The sequence below is a fragment of the Sarcophilus harrisii genome, chromosome 5, assembly GCF_902635505.1.
Source record: "Sarcophilus harrisii chromosome 5, mSarHar1.11, whole genome shotgun sequence".
Taxonomy (NCBI): domain Eukaryota; kingdom Metazoa; phylum Chordata; class Mammalia; order Dasyuromorphia; family Dasyuridae; genus Sarcophilus; species Sarcophilus harrisii.
The window spans coordinates 227,872,791-227,890,708 of record NC_045430.1 but is presented as its reverse complement, the minus strand read 5'-3'; the positions used below and the strand labels follow the sequence as shown (position 1 = coordinate 227,890,708).

At 35.7% G+C, this 17,918-nt stretch overlaps 1 protein-coding gene across 1 annotated transcript in view; it reads left to right on the top strand.

The window, feature by feature from the left end:
* The window catches only part of APBB1IP (amyloid beta precursor protein binding family B member 1 interacting protein), a 114,586-nt gene that overhangs the window by 10,581 nt on the left and 86,087 nt on the right, over positions 1 to 17,918 (top strand). The window lies entirely within an intron of this gene.

The following is a 17,918-nucleotide window of genomic DNA, read 5'->3' as shown; positions in this document are numbered from 1 at the left end:
ATTGCAGCACTTCCCCAAGGTGATAATAAGTTTATTATTTTTTAAAACCACTTTACAGTACTGATTTAATAGTGCTCAGTGTCAGGGAATACTAAAATCAGTAATTAATAAATGGTGCTATAGTTGAAAGTCATTTTAAGTGAAAATTAGGTGTTTTGTCAATATGCTAATTTTTAAGTTTAGTGTGAATCCAGAGAGACCATTCTTTGGAACCTTTTTCTTCTCTTGGTTTAAATTGGCAGTACTGAGACTCACCAGTTCAACAGAAAAAAATAAATTAAAAATAACTCATCACTAAACCCAATAACTTTGCTTTTGCAAGAGAATAAAAGATATGTAAAAAACAAAGAAATTTTATGTAGAAAACCGAGAAATGGATATTCCAAAAGGCCCATATGTTGACATCAAAGCCTGTCAAACAGGTGCAAGGAAGGAACTCTTTCAACTGCAAGCAGTAGTTCTGTTGAATACCAAGTTACATGAAAGGGCTTGAAATACACGAGAACTTGATCGTGCCCTCAAGAGGCAGTCAAAGATACTTAAGTTTACAAGTCATCTGAGCTAATCCGAAGAAGAACATGGCTTTCCAGCTTATCAGTTGAATTTCATCATGTATTCAAATATCCAAATAGGGAACACTCACCAGATGCCTCAACAGAAGTTCTGGGACACTGAAAAAAAATAGTATTTGAAAAGAATCTGTTTCCAAGTTCTAAGTGATGGGATTTTATTTATAGCAGGTACTCACAAATACCAAAACAAGTTAATTGTTTTAAAAAAAAAAAAAAAAACAAAAAACCATAACTGTTTACTAGAAATATTTCTCAAACCACTGTTTCAACAACTGTTGAACTGTTTCAACTGTTTCAACAAAATAGACTTTGCTTGATCAGGCAAACAAGCATCCAGTGCTTAATTAAATTAACATCATGATTGCATGTAAAAAGAGACAGAACCCAAAACTAATTAGTGTTCTCCACAGCCAAAAAAAGCTCCAAAAAACAAAATTTAAAAATCCCTTCTCGGGTGGTTTCACATGGAAGCATGTTAGTGAAAGAGAGAATTCTCAAGGAATTCCAACATGATTAATTGGAAACTAGATGCACCCAAAAAGCTACTGCTGTTAACAAGATATTGTATCTCTGCTAATGAACCTAAAATTAACTATTGCTAATTCTGACATAATGCTAGTGAATGAACAGTTTGGAGATAGCACCATTTTATTTGCTTTTTCAGCATGACATCCAGCTACTTAAACTTTGTCAACAATGAGTCTTGGTCAGCTAAACATTGTGTTTTGAATGTAGATATTAATTCTATAGCAATATAGATTCATTGTCTGGCCCATCATTGTTGGCAAATGTTTGCAATCTTATAATTCATTGTGCTTTTAGTGAATAGAGTAATTTAAAGCCAGGAAGCTCATTAGAATTTCTGTAAAAACCAGAGAATAACTTAACTCATAAAAACTAGATTATTAGTCTTCTGCTGAGTCAGAACAAGCATGCATGGGGTATAACACTATACAGCTAGGGTAAGGAACTTCTGGGGAGAGGAAATGAGGAAATTTTGATTTGTTCTAACACTCGTACAACATTAAAATTATATGCAAAAACAGTACGAAAATTAATCTCTATAAGATTTGCCTCAAGTGCTCAGACATTTTCCTAAAAGAACGCTAGACCAACTCTGGGGATTTCAGGGTGCTCAAACCTTCGACCAGTGGAAAACATTTTCCAAATGATACCGAGGGAAATTAAATGTCACTGTGACTCCTTGAAAGGGTTGGTCATGGGGACCCTAGTCAATATGATGAATCTCTTCCAATAAACTTGATTAGATGACAGGGCCTTTTGATGGAGAGAGACATGGACTTTTGTACCTTGCTGAGGTTTAATGTAGACATAACTTTATATTTCCATTCTTGTCCTCAAATTCTTTCTCTGCTAAGAAACTGATTCTGGTATCACCCACCAGTAATCCCTGCTATTGTTGAGGCTGACGCTGGTGGGTTGCTTGAGTTTAGGAGTTCTGAGATGCAGTAAGGCTAATGGCTATCTGGTATCTGCATTAATTTGGGGAAATCCCAGAAGAAGAGGACCATCAGATTGCCTAAGGAGGGTCAGATCATCCCATATCAGGAATGGAACAGATTAAAGCTTCCATCCAGGTCCAACTTCCATATTAGCCAAGATAGAAGTACCCAGTATCCAAAAAAATTTATGAAGAGATAGAAAGGAAGAGTAAAAAGAACATTTTAATTTTAGAGTTACATATATAACATATATAGAGAGTTACATATATACTTATATATAAACTGTATCAATTGCAGTTTGTCACCATAAATATATTCTTGGTTTACTCCAGACTAATAATGAATGCTTTTTTAAGAGTAAAATTGTTGATATTCTCTTGGTTGAAGCATAGCATGTTGCTTAGGTAAATAAACATCCCAGTGTTTTGCAGAAGGCTTAGTATTATGGCAGACCACAGACCAACTTAATTCAGATCATGACTTATAGGAATGTACCTTGATAAACTATTAACAAATAAGATTTTGTAGAATGCAGTAGAGTATACAACCTTTTATCAATAAATATGAATTTGTCTGCAAACTTCAAAGTTCATTGTCTAACCATTGACTTGAGGGGGTATAAGATGCTTTTTATTTTTAAGCAGGAACATTGTTTTGTAGTCCCATGGTAGGAGTACTAGATTTGTAATCAGAGGAACTGGGTTCAAATTCTAGTGCATATGACTTTGGACAATTCATTTAATCTTTCTAAGTATCTAGATGACTTCAAAGGTCTCTTCTAAGTGCTGAATCCACGATTCTGTGATCCTCTGTGTCAGATAGACTAGTAATTTTTTCTAAGTATGTTAAATTTGACGAACATTCAGATTCCCTATTTGGGAATAGATCCCTATTCCCATCATGAATCTAAACTAAGTTTCTGATTGACTTTGCTCTGGACTGTGGGAGTATTAAATAACTTTCCCACTGGCCCCTTTTTTGTGCAGCTAGGTGATGCAGTAGATAGATCAGAAGTCCTGAGTTCCAATCCCTCTGCCTCAGTTTCTTCATCTATAAAATGGGAAAGTAATAATACCTACCTCGCAGAGTTATTGCAAGGAACAAATGAGATAGTGTACATATAAAATGTTTAACAAACCTTAAAGTGTTACATAAATATTAGTATTTGTGTATTATTTTGTTGTAAATTAATTATGATGCATTCTGTATAGTAAGTGCTGAGTACTTTTTGGAAAATGATGAGCCTCTACATTAGGATAAATGAATCATGGTTTTCTTTGATATTTAAAAAATTCTTTTGCTTAAAAAAAAGTTCAGTAACATATAAATAAGTAAAAAGCATCCATCTGTGAATGTGAAGCCTCATAGTAAACATAATTTTTAAATAGACTTTAGCTAGGATCTAACTTTTTCCAATTCACTCTGGAAATGTTTTTTCCCCAAGGCTTAAATCTGAAAGTAAGGTCATATATGACTGATAAGATTCTATGGAAGAGCTCAGAGGTACAGTCCTATTTGAGAATAATTGGGATTCACAACTTAAAAAAAAAAAGCTAAAATTTGTTCTTAAGTGTCAACTTTACTCAAGAAGAAGAGATGAATCTTTGCTCAGATTGATTAAGTCTAGAATTTTTATTTGTTGAGTGGTACCTTCTATGAAGCTGATATAAGCATTGGTACCAATTCTTAAGTAATTTAGGAAAACTTCATTGAATGTAGACATTGTACCATTAAATTATGTAATTCAACAATTGATAATGATTTATTTATTAAACACTTTGTTCAAGGCACAAAAAACTTAAGAGGTCAAAGACTGGTATCCAGATTATAACTTGGGGACAATTTATTGATCTGCTCCCTAAGTACATGAAAAGACCCTGAAAATGAGTAATGGTATGAGCCCACAAATGAGTAGGAGGAAGAATTGGCTGAGAGTTTGGAAATAGCCATTTTCAGATAAATTCTGTGCAGATGTATTTTTCCAATGCAGATTGAAAAATGAGGGTGGTAGAAGTATGACAGAAAGTATTTACTAAGGTTAAAAGTTCACAAATGGTCATCCATTTACTCCAATCCTCCTACTGGCCTCAGCTTAAATGTTTCTTGAATTGAATTGAATAGTAACATTTGTCCTGTACTTGAAAATGTACAGGGGCAGAAAATGCTTTTGTCTCCCAGGAAATTTTTCCTCCCTACTAATTTAAGCCATGGTTGGAGAAGAGACTGCTAATGGAAGGAAAAATAGAAGTATCTCTTGTCTTTTCCATATTCAAAATAGTATATGGGTAGCAGGTCCTACTAAGATGAGAAGACTTAAAAGTGCAGGGCTTGGATGATGTATTATTTATCTCTAATAAAATGTTCTGCCTAGCTTGGAGCAGAGATGCTCATCACCAGGTTGGTTGCCCAGTTATTATTTTGATGGAAAATGTAATAATCTAAATTTGTGGGGGAAAGCACACTTACTGATGAAATGACTGATTGGAGAAGTGTGGAAACAAGGAAGAAATATAACTAACACCTTCCCATAGGCACAAAGTAGAGCACAGAATCCAGAATGCCTGGAAACATACAGAAATTAAGATACCAAAGTGAAAATAATGCCTGAAAAAAAAACAGGTGCTGACTTCAATGATGAAAAATTCATAAATTCTACAGCCATAAGCTCTCTGTCTAGATGCATTTATCCCAGGGATCATGTCAGTTATCTATAAAATTAAGTCCAAAAATCCACTTCTTTTCAAATTTGCAAACTATCCTTTCCATCTAGAATTTTAAAGTATATTAGCATGCAGAATTATACAATTTTTAATGACTGGAAAGAATGTAAAGCTCATCTGGTCCAAATTCTCTTGTTTTGCAATACAAGAAACTTAGGCCTAATGAATGTTAAGTGATTTGGGTAAGTTAACACAATTTAAAGAACCTCATTAACTACTGAGGACTCTTCTTCATACACATGTTTCCTCTCAATAATGTAGGTAATTTAAAATAATATTTTACATTATTGTAATAATGTAATATTGGATGGCAAGTTTACAGTTATATAAGGTATAGCAAAGTTTGAAGAGATGGAAAGACTGATAGAACAATTATATGGGCTTGGAATAATACAGATAAGAATTCTTGCTTTTATTTAAATTTGGCAACCAAAGTAGCTTATGAAGAGACATATCTTGCTCTTGGAAAGTCTAATTGAATGACTTGTGTCAATGACATTGAATGAAAGTCATTCATAATAGAATGAAAGATGGATTTAGTAAGAGCTTTATTTTTTTTTATTTAATAGCCTTTAATTTACAGGATATATACATGGGTAACTTTACAGCATTAACAATTGCCAAACCTCTTGTTCCAATTTTTCACCTCTTACCCCCCCACCCCCTCCCCTAGATGGCAGGATGACCAGTAGATGTTAAATATATTAAAATATAACTTAGATACACAATAAGTATACATGACCAAAACATTATTTTGCTGTACAAAAAGAATCAGACTCTGAATTATTGTACAATTAGCTTGTGAAGGAAATCAAAGATGCAGGTGTGCATAAATATAGGGACTGGGAATTCAATGTAATGGTTTTTAGTCATCTCCCAGAGTTCTTTTTCTGGGTATAGCTAGTTCAGTTCATTACTGCTCCATTAGAAATGATTTGGTTGATCTCGTTGCTGAGGATGGCCTGATCTATCAGGACTGGTCATCATCTAGTATTGTTGTTGAAGTATATAATGATCTCCTGGTCCTGCTCATTTCACTTAGCATCAGTTCGTGTAAGTCTCTCCAGGCCTTTCTAAAATCATCCTGTTGGTCATTTCTTACAGAACAGTAATATTCCATAATTTTCATATACCACAATTTATTCAGCCATTCTCCAACTGATGGACATCCATTCAGTTTCCAGTTTCTAGCCACTACAAAAAGGGCTGCCACAAACATTCGTGCACATACAGGTCCCTTTCCCTTCTTTATAATCTCTTTGGGATATAATCCCAGTAGTAACATTGCTGGATCAAAGGGTATGCACAGTTTGATAACTTTTTGAGCATAGTTCCAAACTACTCTCCAAAATGGTTGGATTCGTTCACAACTCCACCAACAATGAATCAATGTCCCAGTTTTCCCACATCCCCTCCAACAATCATCATTATTTTTTCCTGTCATCTTAGCCAATCTGACAGGTGTGTAGTGGTATCTTAGAGTTGTCTTAATTTGCATTTCTCTGATTAATAATGACAAGAGCTTTATTTAAGAGAACTGCAAACCAAAAAAAAAAATGCCACATTCTAGACTGAAAAAAAAAGTTTCTATGTTGAATTTGTTCTGAACTTAAGGAACTTCTGAACTTAGTGGTAAATTCCAAATTGAAGTGGCTTCCTCCAGAGAACAGGAAGAAAGTAATTAGCTAACTACAAAAAGCACTTACTAGAGAAAATAAAATCCCACTAAGTTTGGTAACTTGTACTTTAATAATAAAAAAAAGTAATCATGAACCTACTGATTTAAATTTGAGATGTAAAGGGCAGAGTTCACTTAATATCTCTTTTAAGTGAGTGCTTAGGGAGTTAGGGCCTAAAAATTTTTAAATGAAGAGGAAAAAAGTTATCTATTTAGATTAAACCTTACAGGGGTTAGATAGAACGAAGACCACAAACAGCAGGGGGAAATCTGAAATGAGTCTTTTCCCCCCCTTTATTGTTAGCACTCCTAGGGTAGAATGGAAGGATATTCTGTAACACACTGGTTTTTTCACACTTTTTGCCGTACAGATAACTTCTAATAGCCTCAACATCTTGCAGCACTTTTTAAGGTCTGGGGATTTGAAACCATTTTGCCTCTGAAGGAACAGCTTGAATGAGCAAAGTAGCTGGTATTTGGGGAGGAGTCATAAAATGCTATAGTTTTGTTAGCTGTGGGAGCAGATCAGGCAAGACAGAGTTTGATAAGGTAACCCTTAAGATCATCTTTATGGACCTTCTCAGGGAAAGAAAAGATTACTGACATCATATATCTTATTTTATTCTCAATTCATTGCTGGTCTGCAGATGATGGATTGCAGTACACAACTTGTATAAGGCCATATGACATAATGGAAAGACTACTGGACTGGGAATTAGGAATATTTGGGTTTAATTCTTGTTGTAGATACTTATTAACAGTGTGTCCCTTGGCAAGTAATAATAATAATAATAGCTAGTATTTATTTAATGCCTACTGTGTGTCAGGCGCTGTGCTAAGGAAAGCTTCACAAATATTGTCTCATTTGATCTTCAGACAACAACCCTTTGAGTCATTCAGTCTCTCTGCGCCTCAGTCAGCTTACCTGTAAAATGGCTGTACTTAACTTTTCTACCAGCTCTCAATCCATGATCTAGTAATTAACTTTTATTCCTGCATTCAAGCCCAACTTTCTCCCTGAAGACCTTGTGCCTATATGTGTACCATTTTATCTATCTGGCGTCATAGATTCCAAGTGTTTCCTTTATCCATTTTTGTTTTCTTGGTTTAAGAATTGGGAAGGCTTCAGCATATGACAGATTGAACCTGAAGAAATCTAGCGAGGTTTCAAACTCCATATCTAAGCAGGTCAATGGTGGTCATTCATTGCTGGTAACTTTGTACACCAGAAGGGAACAGAGGGACCCGATGACATTTGCAGATACAGCAAAGTTCCAGGAGACTGAACGTAGGGGAACTGTACTTGTTAAAAGGTTCCTTGGTTCTAGCAAGTTTCAAGATCAAAATAATGCAAGCATAGAATTGTGTAAAAATATCTTTCTATGGAAAGATTAAAAAATCTCCTTCATATAATCTAAGGACTAAAGCTGTTAAAAATCCACTGAGCTTCTGAATTCTCAACTGTCCTTCTAAGTCCAAGTATGTAAAATCGGTCAGATAATCAATGCAAATCTGTACCATCTGAAGAGGAAGAGCAAAATCTTTCTGTTGCTTGGCTTGTTTGAGTATAGTAATTATGTTTTATTTCTGAAAAATAACACTTCCTCCTTTCCCACCATGAACCATCCATCTCTTGTAACAAAGTACAAAAAGAGCAGGGGAGAAAATGTTTCAGGAAAACCAACCAACATAATCACTGTGGCTGATAATGTAGGCACTGTTTAACATCTGTGGACCCCCACTCTCGCAAAAAGTGGGGAAAGTACATTTTTTTATCCTACCCAGGGGTCTAGCACTGTGAAATTCTTCATTGTACCCACCTTGTACCCACCTACCTGATAATGAGCCTCTGTGAATTTTAGGCTTGTTACTAAAAGCTAGAAGAAATCTTTGAGGTTATCAGGTCCAGTACATTCATTTTACAAATTAGGAAACTGAGGCCCAGAAATGTTAAATGACATTAGCAATAAGAAGCAGAACTAGGCTGGTCTTCAAAAGACAAGCTGTCAGCAGGCCCATGGTCTTTCTAGTTTGATATAACCTGTTAGGGGGAAAGGGCTAGGTGGCCCAATGGATAGAGCACTGGCCTGAAGTCAGGAGGACCTGAGTTCAACTCCAGCCTCAGATACTTAACACTTAGCTATTTGTGTGATTCTAGGCAAGTCACTTAGCTGTAATTGGCTCGCCAAAATAAATAAAATTAAAAATAAAAGAGATGCAACTTGTCAGGGCTGGTGCTATATCGGTGTGGCCCTCAAGAACTCTTGGTCACTACCATCATAGGAAAGACTAATAAACATAAGTTTTAAGTTCCTTATCTGTAAAATGGGGATAATAATAGCACTTGCCTTTCAGGATTTTGGGATCAAATGAGATAATAATTGTAGGGTAGTTAGCATAGTATCTGGCGCTACTTAAATGTTAGGTATTATTTCTGTTATCATTATTATTTTTTCAAAACACTTTACAACTATTATCTTATTTGATCCTCATAATGATTCTGGCAATGAGGTATTAATTTTTATCACCATTTTACAGGTAAGGAAAATGAGACAGAGGAGAGATGACCTGCTCAGGTTCCCCCATCTAATTAGTGTTTGAGATCACATTTGAAAGCAGGTCTTCCCATCTTCAGGGTTAGAGGTCTTTCCACTGTGCTTTTGCTGGACTTTACTGGAGCTCAAACATACAAAGGCTCTCTTAAAACAAACAAACGAACAAAAGCATATCTTTTCCTAACTTTTGCAGGTCCTTATTTGGGTCAGAGAAAATGTCAAAACAGAAAAACCTATAAATGCATAGGCAACTCCCAAAAAGGGCAGAGAGTTGATTTTCCATTTCCCAGTGTATACCAAGACTCCTGACTTCAATATTTTTTTCCCAAAATAACCATTTCTGTTGTACATTTTCTCACCTTGAAAATAAGTGAAAAATCCATTCCCAAGCAGTGCTAATAACGCTATAGTATTTTTCTCTATGTTTGGATCATTAGCAGAGTCGAAGCTTTCCTCATTCCGATCACCAGAGACCAGACCAATATCTAAGCAAAGTCTGGGCTGTTTGCTCTTGGGATTTTTGATTGCCAAGCCACAATACACCCTCCTGGTTTTAATTAGCTCTGCTGATGGACAAGATCATGACTTTCAATTCCTAGGGCCCTTTGACAAACTTCCTGTCTCCACTCTGGGAGGTTAAAAAGGCACCAGAGACTATTACTTTCATGCTTGGATATTTAAAAATTTCAGGAGTCACCCAGGGAAATCTCTTTGTACCAAGAAAACACTGTACTCCAGTCTTCACAACTTAAATAAAACTGAGACCATTTGTTATGTCAATAATTTAGACCAAAGTGTGCTTTCCTGTGTTCCTTTTTCTCTTCCTTACTTTTTAATCACCCACCTAGAAGGGTCCTTTGGGTGTGGAGATGTAGGTATTCAGTAGCGGTATGGATTTTGTTTTTGTTTTTGTTTTTTAACTATGATTCTCAGACTTGCTACCGTCAGAGAATCCTTGCTTCATGTCACTTGTTCAGGAAGACAAGAATGCAAACTGAGAATTGGTGTCTCATTCCATTTCATTTGTTATTGTTCACTCATTTTCAACTGTACCCAATTTGGGTGGTGGGGGTTTTTTCCCCTTTGGCAGGGATACTACTTTGCCATTTCCTTCTACAAATCATTTTACAGATGAGGAAACTGAGGCAGACAAGGTTAAGTGACTTGCCCAAATTCACCCACCTGCAAATATGCCCTACTAAAGCCCTACTAAATTTCATTACAATCCACATATCCATTTTATCAATTGGAACTTCCAGTCCACAGATTCAACTTCACCAAAGAAAATTTGTATCAACTTTCTCTCCTTGAAAAGATCCTTGACTCTAAGAACTAGCACAGTTCCTTGTTCACAATAGTAGATATTTATAAAATGTTTGTCAAATTAAATAATATTTTTGATATGATTATCCCTGTTTGTTCTTACAGAACTATGATAAGGCTGCAGAAGTCTTTATTAGCAATATTGTATTCTATTACTCTTCTTCCTCCACAAAATTGGGACACTATTCCATGTGTTTCTCTTTTTAATTGTCCCTATCTCTTTCTGGGAATTTCTTTTCTTCCTTTTGCCTATCCTGTTTTCCTGTTGGTTTTATCATTTTCCATTGCTGTGTATTCTCTTAGTATATCTCTGTCTGACTATCTCTCTCTCCTCTCACCCACTCTTATATTCTTCTTTTCCCAACTCTTGTCAAATTTTCTCCTTGTCTTTTTCCCTTAACCAGTCATAATATGAAACCAATCACTTTAAAAATTATTTGTGATACTCATTGAGTCTATTCTTAATTTACAAAGCAGATCAATGAAATCATCTATATTTTTGTCTCAGAAGTTGTGTTTTTTAAGATGTAAAACCCCCCAAAAGTATCAGCAATCTTAAAAAGATCAAACACTAAAATAATAACCCAAAATTGAACTGGGGAAAAGGGGAATTTAGATGTTTTTATTTAGTTATGTAAATATGAAACCCCTTAGTGATAAATTCCTATCTCATTTGAGGTTGGAATACAGCAGATCTCTCAGATGGTATTGCCAGAAATCACCCAGCCTACTGCTCTCTCACATAGAGCATGGCAATGTTGGGGATAATAAGAGAATCATGATCTTGAGAGCTTGCCTGAACCTTCCCAGTACCCACTGCTCTTTCACTCATAGAACCTGTCAGGGCAGGCACTCCTTTCACACTGGCATGCCTTCAAGAACTCTTGGTCCTCCTCCAGAGGTTTCTCCATCCAGAGAAACAACAACAAAAATAATTAACATCCTATTTCCTAATATTCAGAGCATTTTTCTCACATCTAAAACACTTATCACTTAAATCATATAAATCATTTAAAACATAAATATGTAATGGTAGTAGTAGTAGGAGGAGGAGGAGGAGGAGGAGGAGTATTTAAAATATAAACATGTAGTAGTAGTAATAGTATAGTTTAAAATACAAACATGTAGTAATAGTGGTAGTAGTTATATGATTTAAAACAGACATGTAGTAGTAATAGTATGATTTAAAACACAAACATGTAGTAGTAGTAATAGTATGGTTTAAAATACAACCAACCGCAGTAGTAGTAATAGTATAGTTTAAAACTCAATAAGTAGTAGTATCATTTAAAATGTAAATATGTAATGGTGGTGGTAGTAGTAGTAGTGTTTAAAACACAAATATTTAATAGTAATAGTGGTGGTGGTATACTTTAAAATTATAGTTTTAGTAGTAGTATCACTTAAAAATTATGTATATATTAAAAATTACAAATTTGTATAAATTATTACTTTTATTATTATTACTATTACAAATATGTAATAGTACTAGTAGTAGTAATTAGCATGTACATGATGCTTTAAAATTTATAGAGTGTTTTATATGTGTTGCCTTATTTGATTCCATATCCAGCTCTTTGCCAAATACAGATGAAATATAAAAGGGGCTCCATGTCTCTTATTGGTATATAATAATAAATATTGAAATGGTGTTTCAAACTATTACTTTAGCCATTTAGTATGTGATGAAACAGAATCTCAGAGAGGTTTAGAGCCTGCTATAATCACACAAAATCAAGATTTCAAATTCAGACTTTCTGACTAATAGTACAGTCCTCTTTTCACTATACTGTGTTCTTCTATTTATATAGTCAGAGGAAAAGAGAAAAGTAATAAAGTTGATAATGATAATAGTAATAATAATAAATCATTTGTCTAGAACTTTAAAGTTTACAAAGTGCTTTACAAATACCTCTTTGATACTCCTGTTATTAATAATCTCAATGATAGCTAATGTTTATATGATGCTTACTAAGTGCTTTATGATTATTTCATTTGATCCTCATGAAAGCCATGGAAGGTAGATGCCATTATTATCCATATTTTATAGGTGAGAAAATAGACAGAGATTGGATAACTTATCCAAGGTCACACAGCTAATAAGTATCTGAGAGTGAACTTTAGTTCAGATCTCACTGACTCCAGGTCCAGCATTCCCTCCCCTGGACCACCTATATGTATTTGGTTCCTTAACAGGTGTTTTGAAGATTTTAATAAAAATAACATATTGAAAGTTTTTTTTTAATGTCAGTATAATCACCTTAGAATACTTTGGCTAATATAATAGGATTTCAAAGTGAATCTTAATGTTTTGGAATGCTATTAGTTATAGAATATGATATTTACTTTTTAACTCTACTTTAATTCTGAGGAGATAGAGAGAGACAGAAAGAAAGAAGTAGAAAGACAGAGAAAAGGAGAGAAAGAAACACAAAGAGAAGGACAGAGACAGAGGGACAGAGAAAGGGGAAAGGGAGAGAGGGGGAAAGGAAGGGAGGAGAGAGACAGAGAGAGAGTGAGAGAAAGAAGAATTAGAGAGAAAGAAAAGGAGAAAAGACAAAGAAGGGAGAGAGAAAGAAAGAGATAGACAAAGACAGAGACAGAAGGAAAGAAAGAAGAATGAGAGAGAGAGAAAGGACAGAGAAGAGATAGACAGAGAAAGAGAGAGAGACAGACAGAGGGAGAGATACTGAGAGACAGAGACAGAGAGGAGAGAGACACAAAAACAGAGAGAAGAGAGACACACACAGATACTAAGAGAGAGAGAGACAGAAAGAAAGAGAGAGAGAGAGAGAGAGAGACAGAGAGAGAGAGAGAGACAGACAGACAGAGAGAGACAGAGAGAGAGAGAAACTCTGCAAACCTCCCATGTTTGACCAGTGTTTGGGGTTGTGATTGATTCAGGAAAATCCTTTTCAAAAAGGATGTATCCAGGGTTTGTGGTGAGTGGTGATAAAACAGACTTCTTGTTAATCTGAACTTAGCTTGGTTGGTTCATGTTTTTGCCTTCCTGATCCCTTGGCTTGGTCCAACAAATGATTTTGGTTCCTGTTTTCAGCACTTGACCATGGGATGGATTGCCCCAGCTTTCTGATGGTGTGACATTTGGGGTTCTTGTCACTTCTCCCGTCTGCCCCATCTTCTCATCTTCTGCTACTTGCCCTGGGTAACATACCCACTTTTGGTGATACTTTGGCCCCGGGGACTAATTCAGGCTGCCCCTGACAGCTGAGACAGAGCTAGGTTTGTGCTGGGAGGTGGGGGTAGGAAGGGGAAGGAGTAATATTCCTGTGCCTCAGTTTTCTCATCTGTAAATGGAGGAAGCTGGACTGGGTGAAATCTGAGGCCCTTCCTACTGCTAAGTGTTATGTGATTTCATGAACCAAGACAAAGGCAGCCTAAAAGATATAGATTTGCCTCCCCCCCCCAGCTCTCTTTATATATGATCAATATTTTACCCCTCTTCTTCACCTATTGAATTCTTCTCTCACATATACCTCCAGTTTAAGTGTTACACATTTTTTAAAGTCCAGCCTAAATTATCACTCCAAGGAAATGTTTTCTATTCTTTCTCCCCCTTCCCTCTTTGGTCACTATTGATCCCTTCCCATTGTACCCACATGATACTTGACTGGAATCTCTGTTACATACATTTTTGGTACTATCATAACTTGTATATATGTAATAACCCTTTACTTGACTATAGCCCCCTATGCAGGCAGGCTCTCTATCGTAAAACTTTTTTCCCAGAATTTAATTGTGTCCTGTATATAGGGAGTACTTAATTGTTTGTTGAATTTATTGAAAAACACTATTTTAAGGAAAGAATTTGAAAGCTCATATGAAAAATAAAATCAATACCTAGATATTATAGGATTCTTACTACCTCTATGTCCAGCCCTCTGTTACTAACGATGATGGATTTTTAGCTCGCATGCCCCAATGCCTGATTAATTTCTTTCTTAATAGTATTTTATTTTTCAAATACATGCAAAGATATTTTCAACATTCACCTTTGCAAAACTTTGTATCCCAAATATTCTACCTCTCTCCCCTGTTCCCCTCTCACCAAGACACCAAGCAATCTGATATAGGCTAAATGTATGCAATTCTTCTAAATATATTTCCATATTCAGCATGCTACACACAAAAAAAATTCAGATCAAAAGGGAATGATTCATTTCTTTAAATGCTTTAGTCAGCCACCAAAGTAAGGCCTTCCGTGTTTCTTTCTCATCCTGAGATGAATCCCCACTGGTTCTTTCCTTAATGATTCACTTCTTAGTTTCCCTATGTTCCCTGGTACTCTACCATCTTGATGAAATCTCCCATTCTCTACCACCTAAACATTAAAGGACCCATTAAATGGACTGAGGTCTCAAGAAGCCAATGTATCAGGAATTAGAAGCATCATTTTAGGTCTATGCACCTTCGTTTCTTCCTTATATGTAAGAAGAGGGGGGTTGGACAACGCGGATTTAAAGTTCCAATAAATAAAACAGCTGGGTTTCTGTGACCCTGTGATGAGGCTACCATGTTCAAGCATTGCACCTGATAATTCCATGACCATGACAGTCTCTGTAATGATAGCTTAACTTTTTGATAAACCTAAATTTGGGAAGCACACAAGAAGCTGTATCTCTAGAAATCTTTCTAAATGTTTGTGTGTGTGTTTTTCAATTCAGTTCAGCAACACAGTATTGTATACCATGGAACTAACTGTGTACTCCTGCATCTAAAGTTGTGCAAAATTAATTAATCGTCTTATGCCTCTAAGTATATGTATAAAAGGTATGTGTGTTTGTAATTACATAGGTAATGTCAGAAAAAAAAGATCTGAATCTAAATCTTCTGACTATAGAATCACTGATCAATTTTCACTATAAGAGCATGTATGTACAATTTGTATATACACATGCATGTATATGTATAAGTACACATGTACATGCATGTGCAACTGTAAGTAGACTGAGGAAAGATAAATGGTTGTTTTATTGGCTTCTATGATCTGATTGCTAGATTTCCATAGCTTGTTTTATGAATTTAATTGTCATAAATTGTACTAATCTTTGCACATTTCTGATAAGGAATAAATCGATTCATCAGTCCCAATCCTTTGCAAAGCTAAAGATGTCATTTAAGTATACCTTTGATTTAGAGTTTTTCATTCAGTAATTTACTTGAGATTAGAGTTATACTAAAAAATGAGGTATATAACATTTCTGGTTTTGTGTTAAACATGAACTCTAGGCATGTTTTTTAAAGGAAACATTCAAACATGTGCTATATTTTGGGGTCAACCACTTCCTCCTGATGAGTGCTTTCGTTATATCAAAGAAAGACTACATGGGAATCAAGTGGAGAATTCAGTATTGCATATGCATTTCCTAGATCTCCATGGGCCATTTCATAGTTGGCCCTAACCCATGTAATATGTAATAATATATAAAACCTTTTTTACATGTTACATTTGTAAATGTTCTGACACTGAGGCAGGGCACAAAAATAATTTTCACAAGTTTTCAAGAAATTTTCCCCATATATTCATTCCTACCTGTATTGCAGCTTCAAAAAACCCTAGAGTTTCAAACCTTCTTTTGATACCCAATAATTAGTAGATGATTCTGGTTGAACAAAATCAGTCTTATCCTGAGCAGAGAAAAGCATAACCTTTTAGATTTCACTGAAATTGCACAATCATTCATGTAAATCATTCTAGGTCTTTCTTTAAAAAAGAAAAGAAAAAAGAAATTGTAGAATGGTTTTTTTAAAAGTGGAAGAATTTCTACATGGATGAATGCCAGATAATGAGTTTTTTAGCCTAATCCTTTAACCCATAAAGAGAAAGTCAGACTTTCATAATACCTTATATGAACCTTTGCAACTTCTCATAAGAGTGAGAGAGGGGGGTGGGGCATTCCTACACCTTCTTTGAAGCCTTAAAGCACTAGAAAAAGAGTATTCTCCTTTCTGTAGATCCAGAACTAAAAAGGAGAAATTAAGCTGAAGCTCTAGAGAATTTTGGAGACAAATTATATTTATTTTGAAATGATAGAAACTAAGTGGTAGAAATTTATCACCAGTAATTTCATTTTTTTAACTTTTATTACCAACTTTATTAATATATTCTGCCTTTTAAGTTTTTTCTAACTCATTTTTTTTCAGTTAGTGGCTGTTACTGGTCAGTATTTAAGAGATTTGTTAAGCCTGAAAAAACCACTTGGAATCTGAGAGCATGACTAAAAGATAGTGACATGGGCCCACTGACACATAGCCTCTGACTTATTTATCTCTTCTCTTATTACAACTGATGAGTTCAGAAATGTGCCATTCATTGAGCATTTGCCAGAACTTTGGTATTACTAGCCTGTTAGAATGTAAGCTCCTTGAATGCAGGAACCCCTTTTGTCTTTTTGTTGTTGTTGTTTGCCCTTCTTTGTATCCTCAGCCTTTGGCACATAGTAAGCATTTAACAGATACTTATTCATTTGACTGACTCCCAGTGCTTTCTAGCAGTGGAATGATTCTAAAATAATCCTTCTTTGTTGTGTAAAGGAACTGGGACTCAGCACCCACTTGGTCATGAGGCTTTGAAGCACCAGGGGAACCTCCTACTTTCAACCTAACTTGAGCACTCACTTTCTCCAGGTTCCAAAGTCTCCCAGGAATCCCCAGCTAAGGTCATCCATAAATTGCCTGATTCTCAAAGCAAAAAAATTACTAGTTATCTTCGGCCAGATCCCCTCCAACTATACACACTTCTTCTTCCACATCACTAACTGGAAAAGAGAGTGATAAAATGGAAATGGCATTGAGTCAGAGCAAAGTTCTAATTTTGGCTCTGACAATATATGACCTTGGGCATACCCATTCACCCCTCTAATCTTCACCCCTCTAATCTTATTTCTTCATCTGCAAGAAAGAAGAAGAAGGAGAAAAGAAGGAAGAAGAAAAGAAGAGGAAGAGAAAGAAGAAGAAGGAAGAAGAAGAAAAGATGAAGGAAGAAGAAGAAAGAGGAGTGTTAAGTACAGCTGGTTCCTTGGAGGGCCTTGGGGTCAGCCAGAGTCAGAATAAATTAAAGTCCTTGGTCTTTAGGGGGAGAAATGAAAGAGACAGACAAACTGCCACAAAGTTTGCCAAAGATGTATCCTGGATTCTTGAGTCCAGAGCCACCAGATTCTCTCCTCCTCTTCTTGCCACAAAGTTACTCTGGCCTCTGTCCCTCCACCCTCCAATCCTAACATTCAGCAAGCACCCAACAGTAAGAAGAGCCATTTATCCAAACATATGCTAATAGATTCATTGTCTCACATCAAATAAGTGATTAGCTTTAAGTGCTCTGTTGTCTGATTCAACTATAACTTTTTAGAATTTCAGCCCTCTACAGAGGAGGAGGAGGAGAAAAGAAGGAAGAAGAAAAGAAGAGGAAGAGGAAGAAGAAGGTGATGATGAAGGAAGATGATGAAAGAAGAAGAAGAAGAAAACAAAGAAGAGAAGAAATAGGAGGAGAGGGGAAGGAGCTGAAGAAGGAGAAGGAGTTGAGGAAGAAAGGAAGGCCTTTCTTCTAGCTCTAAATCCATCAATCTATCTATCAATAATCACTCTCT